The 6,277-nt window shown below is 41.5% G+C and overlaps 1 protein-coding gene across 5 annotated transcripts in view; it reads left to right on the top strand.

Annotated features, from left to right (window-relative positions):
* Window positions 1-1,376: 1,376 nt before the first annotated feature.
* Window positions 1,377-6,277, top strand: part of usp9 (ubiquitin specific peptidase 9) — a 56,613-nt gene continuing 51,712 nt past the window's right edge. For 4 of the 5 annotated variants that reach the window (XM_080839228.1, XM_080839227.1, XM_080839225.1 and 1 more), the window contains exon 1: window positions 1,377-1,864. The gene's annotated coding sequence lies outside the window, so the exon portion shown is untranslated. The remainder of the gene's footprint in view (window positions 1,865-6,277) is intronic. The other variant, XM_080839226.1, reaches the window with a different exon arrangement.

Genomic DNA, 6,277 nt, shown 5'->3' with positions numbered 1-6,277 from the left:
CCAAATGGACCAAATGTCAAAACAGCCTAATTCATCATCTTCTTGCTTTTAAAAAAAAATAATGTCCATTGATACTGTAAATTAATTAAACTATTGTCTGTGGATTTAACTGATCAAGTAGGACAAATGTATCTGTGTTTTTCACATTCAGCATAAATAAACTATTTGACTAAACAATAAACAAAATTAAACTGAAGCAGCTTTCATGTTTTCTTTGGCAGGGAGTATATTGGTGGCAGATGATCTTTAAGGCCAGCCATGTTGACCTCATTGTAGCAACAGACCAAAGGTTAGTGGGTTCATGCCAAAGGTAATGTGAAGGGAAAGTGCAGGAAAACTTGCTAGTGTCTGTAACAATATTGTGCTGAGTAGTACACACAGTGTGGCCTAGGAGGTGGCCTGTATAAAGGGGGGTTAATCCTGGTCAGGCAGCACAGGCTATACAAGGCTGTTGAATGAGTCAGCATTAGCTTTTCTGCGGAAGAGCTGTCCTTACATCATTTTCGCCTCATTTCCAATCCTCAAGTTACATGTACGTATATACCTGAGTTTGAAACGAAAGAAATTAGACAGGTGTTGTCCTCCCATCTTACAAAATAATAATATAATATTTGGGCAATACCTCATGGTCAAGATCTCAAACATCTTCACCAGAATAATTTAATAAGCAACTGGTCACATCTTTCTCTCTCTCTCTCTCTCTCTCTCTCTCTCTCTCTCTCTCTCTCACTCTCTCACACACACACACACACACACACACACACACACACACACACAAGCACACACATGAGTGTAAAATTTAAAAAAGGTGTATACATCCTTGTAAGTCGCTTTGGATAAAAGCGTCTGCTAAATGACTAAATGTAGACACCTCAGAAGCGAGAGTTCACAGACTGATACCAAATGACACATACAGTCACTGGCTGATACCATGGCAGCTAACAGTAGCCTACTGCTGGTGTTAGATGGGAATATTGATAACCTGACCTTATTATACATTAGTGTAGTGACAGTCAAGACCCAACTTAACAAATAATGATTCTGTTCTATTTCAGAGGAGATGTTGGTGGAGGCACAAGTTCATTTAATTAGGCTTATCTTCTTTGTACCAAAATAAAGAATATGGCGCTTGTATTGTAAATACAGTTTATTTATAAGTTCACTAACGCTTTTTTATAAATAAAAGCTTTAGGAAACTTGCATGGTAGGCCAACACTGAAGATCATACAAATAGAAAGCTATGTCCATGGTCAAGATCCACCCCTAACAGCAGGTGGCGATACAAAAGGTTCAGCTTTTAGCTATCTGCCTTGTTAGCAAATCGAGTTGGGAAACACAAAACCAGGAATGGATTATCATAGGGCTGGAGTGAGCTACTAGTTAGCTTGCCACGTACTAAGACATTGTTCCATCTTTGCTGGTACGATTTTGACACGTTCTTAGTCACAAGGGAAGTCTTAAGTGATCGTTGAAGAGATCAGAAAGCATTCTGAAGTCGCATGAATTTCGCCTCCCCGTGCAAGCTGACCAAATTTGAGCTAGCTGGCTAGCAACATTCTATCGGAGACTACAGCTGCCGCCATATTGAGCGAGACTCCGCTGTTTGCCATGCAGTGACTGACTTGCTCGGACTGAACTGACAACAGATCGGGGATAGAAGAGTTGGGGGGGCTGCCGTTGCTGGTGACGCAGGAAAAACACCCAAGAGCAGACAAAAAAAATCCAAGGAACTGAGATCACCTCAACATTCATTTTATGTAATGCGAAACAGCAGTTACACGAGACGTTTATAAGATAAACGACAAATGAGTTATTGGAGACTGGAGTAGCTAGTGAATAGAGGAGAAGTCATATCTAATTTCTGGTAAGTGGCTAGTATTGCTAATGTTTGGACTAGCTCGCTAGCTAGCGATAGTTGAAAAGCTGTGTTGTAGCTAGCTTACCATGTCAAGCTAACGTTAGCTCTATTCCTTCTACTGCACAACTTGTCTAGCTAGCACTAGCTTCTTTTGATATCAAAAGTTGTTCACATGGGGTGCACACAATTTGAGTCATTGGTGACGGATGATGCATTGTGTTGACATCAGATAATAGTGTGACAACTTGATTGTTTCGCTTACATGATCTTATGCTGGAAATATAACGTTATGTTGAAGCCGGTTGATGCCTAAACTGAAGTGAAAATGGCTGACGGCCTCTTCCTTATGTAGCCAGCTAGCTGGACTAGCTAGCTAATGTTACCACAGCGCGCGTTAAAGATTTAGGTTTTTGTTGTGTTTCATCCGTAGAAGCCTTATCCAAGCAGTATCAACACTCTCAAATAAACTGAATATTTCCAATGACCCATCCTTTGAACTTCAACTACTGAGTAAACGTTGTCATCCATTGGTTTACGTTAACGTTGCTAGCTGATCAGATACGTTCGAAACGACATCATTGCAAGTCTAGTTAGCTACTGGCTCACCCAATACCTCAGTAGCAAGCTAGTGATTGAACTGGCATTACCATATTCGTTAGTGAAATTGGAATGGTGCTACCGAGCCATAAAGCTAGTTCTGCAGCTAGCCATCTAGCACTAGCTTATCAGGAAACGGGCCTGAACCCTGGGTTAGGCCTATTTACTAGTTAGCGTTCTGAGTTAACGGTGGACGACGCGTTGAATTTGCATTGTCCTGCACGAAAGTGTTCAATCATTTTATTTGGATCAGCAAAGTCAACTCTTGAGTAACATTTATTGACGTTTGACCCACCGGAAACGCCCATGATGAAGCCTGGCTTTTTCGCAGCACTCAAAAGGACATTAGCAAGCTCGCTAACATGGTAGCATTATGTAGCCTGTCGGAACTTGGGCACCTTGGGCTGGACAATTATTCAGCGAATTGACTTGGTAGGTTGATTTATGCACATAAAGGGAAATATAGTGGATCCAACGTTCGATGGAAATCAAGTTATTCGATGTTGTGTATGCTACCCATTTGCATTCAATAATGTCCAAATGTTTTTGACAGCAATTTGAACAAGGCAAGAAATCAAGTAGCTATCGATAACTAGCTGGCTAACGTAAAACTAGCAATAATTGAGACATAGGGAGAATACGCTTCTGTGTATGATTGATTAGCTAGCTATCGTTGTACTTCTTATTTCGGTCGTTTTTCCCGTTAGTATGGAACAGTATTACATACTGTCATCTTCGAATAGCTAACGTTTTCAGCCAGCGCTAACAGTTGGTTAAGTTCAGCTGATTCAGTTAGCTAGACAGTTACCTACCCATTTTAAACGATCGCGTAAACAGCGACTGAAAGGTTTGCTTAATTTGACAGTCTAACGTTATACCTATTTAATTTCAAGCGCATTGTTGCTTTCATAATGTTTCCTACAAGGCCGATGATATGTCTTACTTTTGAACATTAGTTGATGCTAAAGCAGTGTCATGCTCAGGAACATGGTTAGCTAACGCTTCGTCGTGATAATGCTCTAATAAATATAGGTCTGTCACTTATATAGAAGTATTGGTTCAATTATCAGTATAATTGGTATTCACTCAGAGTTGCTATCGTTGGTATGTGTAACGATCTAATAATATTTAAACGTTTATGTTGGAATAGGGCATGTTTGGTACTGCTTGGTCATATGGGTGCTGGGCGGTTGTCGATTTGCTATAAATAAGTACTCGCATTTGGTTAGACCTCACATTTCAAGTTATTTTGGCTTTGATGCCAGCTGTTGGAAAAAAAACACCAGTAACGTTCTATGTTTAATTTCTAGGTGAATTATTCTTGGTTAGTTATATTGTTGTATAGAAATGGGATAATAGTTATGATTTTTTGATGTCAGAATCTTGAAGTTTTAGTTGTTTGTGTTCTTGAAACCTGTACTCGGATGCATAAGAGGAAGACGTCATGCAAAGATGCTTCAATGCGCAAGGCACCTGTAGCGACCAGGAAGCAACATGGTTTCATTAACTTATGATCAGTTATTTTTGATTTTGCTCAGTGGAGTATAAAGAAGGAGCAAATGTATCATGAGCAAAACAAGACCTTTTTGAAATCGCAAACCTAAGAAATGGCGGTCAAAGCCTTCTTTGTAGGTTTCTCTTACCACATTATTAGTCTAATGGATTGATGCCTTGTATTTACTCTTACAAGTGAAATTGTTTTATATGAGTTGAAGTGCGACACATTGCATTATAGAAGAGGTATACAGGCTCATCTCTTGCAGTATATGTTCTGCATCCTCTAATAGTGAAGCATTGAATAGCCTGATTAAAATCCTCTCGTAACAACAATGTAGTCCTTGAGCGCAAACCATACCTCCAACTACAACTATCTGGTTAGACCAGATTGTGAAGTATTTGTCTGTCTGTGCTGGAAGGGAATGTGTACAGAGTGTATGAAACAGCTGTTGTGGGTTTACTGTGACGTTGCACTGGTCTAATGACCTGATTGATTTGAGTGTTGCAAACCCCAGGTTAGGTTATTGACATTCTCCCAGTGCAACATGTTAAGGATGTTAAGATGTTGTAATGAAAGGATTTTGTGGGGTATGTTTTTACACCCACCCTAGAGCTGGTAAAATGCTACAACGAATTAATGTGCGATGATGCAATTTCCCTCCCCCTCTTTTGGTTCCCCTCTCCCCAATTTGAAAAGATAACAGCTTCCATATTCCCACATTTTTACACAAGCACCCTGCCTTTTTGTGTATTTGTAACACGGATCATAATGCTTTTCACTTTGCATACCACCACCACTACAAAGTGGTCAATGAATGAGCCCATAAGGGACAAACACGGAGGGCCTGCTCACACAGCAGAAGGCTGTCATGAATGGGATCTGAAAATCCAAAGATGGCTCGCTTTGGAAGAAAGCGTGTAGCAGGGATTGATGGGTAAGGTTGGGCAGGGATCCCACTGACCGAAACAGCATTTGAACGTGGTCCAGAGTGTCTGGTGCAACAAGCACAGTCGTCCAGTGGACATAAACAGAGAGAGGGAGAGAGATTCAGTCAGTCCAGTCCAGTCATGCCTCCTTGCCAGGAGATCCCATGGTTAGTGAGGGAAATCCCCTGATGTCAGTGGGTCTGAAATTTGGTGTGGTCTGGCCTGTTCTTCTTTCTTGGTGGGATCTGATCTGAGGCTTTGTAGTTTACTCAGCCCATGTTATGCTTTTAGATGAGTGAGCTATTATGAGTTATTTAGTTTTTCAAGCTGATTTCAAGCTCAAGCAAGTTCATTTTTTCACATCACAATTGCATGGCCTACGTTATCCTGCTCTGTTGTGATGGAGAGTTGGAAACTATTAACGGGAGCTTTGTGACCTCAAAGGCTTTCTGTACAATACTGTCCAAAAATGAAAGCTCATTCAAAAGCAGTTAGGCTACTTCAGAGTGAGTCAGACTGGAATGTCCCAAGAGGTGCTGGGAGTAAGTAAGTCTGGGTTTTCTAATGCTTCCAGAGCATATGGCATTAATAGAGTGAAATGATGATGAAAATCAACTTGTTCATCACCAAGTATTGTTTTTTGTTTTGCGCTGCCACATTAAGTTGGGTTCTAGGTCATACTCAAGCATGACTGTTGAGTTACTAAAGTATTTGTCTTTTAGGGTGACGTGAAAGTTATCAGCCACCAAGCCACCCCCCCCCTTCCAAAATTAGCCTTCCTTTTGCCCTGTACTGTAAAATCCTGATTGATGGTTTCAGAGTTCAGTCTAGTCTTATCTGTCCAGAGAATAACACAGCACAGCTCTGGCCTGGAATGTGGTCCAGCGTACACATAACTTCAGGAAGCTTGTTTACTAGACCTTGGCCTCAGTTTGATTTTTCTCCTCTCTCTCTCTCTCTCTGTCTCACACCCACTCACTCACACACTCTCTCTCACACCCACTCACTCACACTCTCTCTCTCTCTTTCTCTCTCTTTCTCTTGATATGTTTTAGTGGAGTGTAAAGCCCATGATCAGCTAAAGTAGAGGTGTCATGCGAGTGAGTTTGGCCTTGTGATAAGCATCTAAAGAGGAACTACACAGTAGTCCTTCGTCTGTGATCCTGTGTGTTGGCAACTGAAGATAAATAGAGGTATCGGGTCAGGGGATAGGGAACGAGCCTGCTTGGTCTTCTTTAAGGCATGTTGCCATGCACGGCTCAGGGTGGTGATAGGGTATGCATTCTGGGTATGCTTGCACCACTTCCTCTCCGTCGAGGTCCAGCCAGACGGGTCCAGCCCAGGACGGGAAAGCATCGTCTTGTTTAACCCAGACCTGTCGCCAAGATACAACAGCAC

Source organism: Sprattus sprattus (genome assembly GCF_963457725.1).
Source record: "Sprattus sprattus genome assembly, chromosome: 5".
NCBI lineage: Eukaryota > Metazoa > Chordata > Actinopteri > Clupeiformes > Clupeidae > Sprattus > Sprattus sprattus.
The sequence above is the reverse complement of the archived record's forward strand: the minus strand, read 5'-3'. Positions and strand labels throughout refer to the sequence as shown.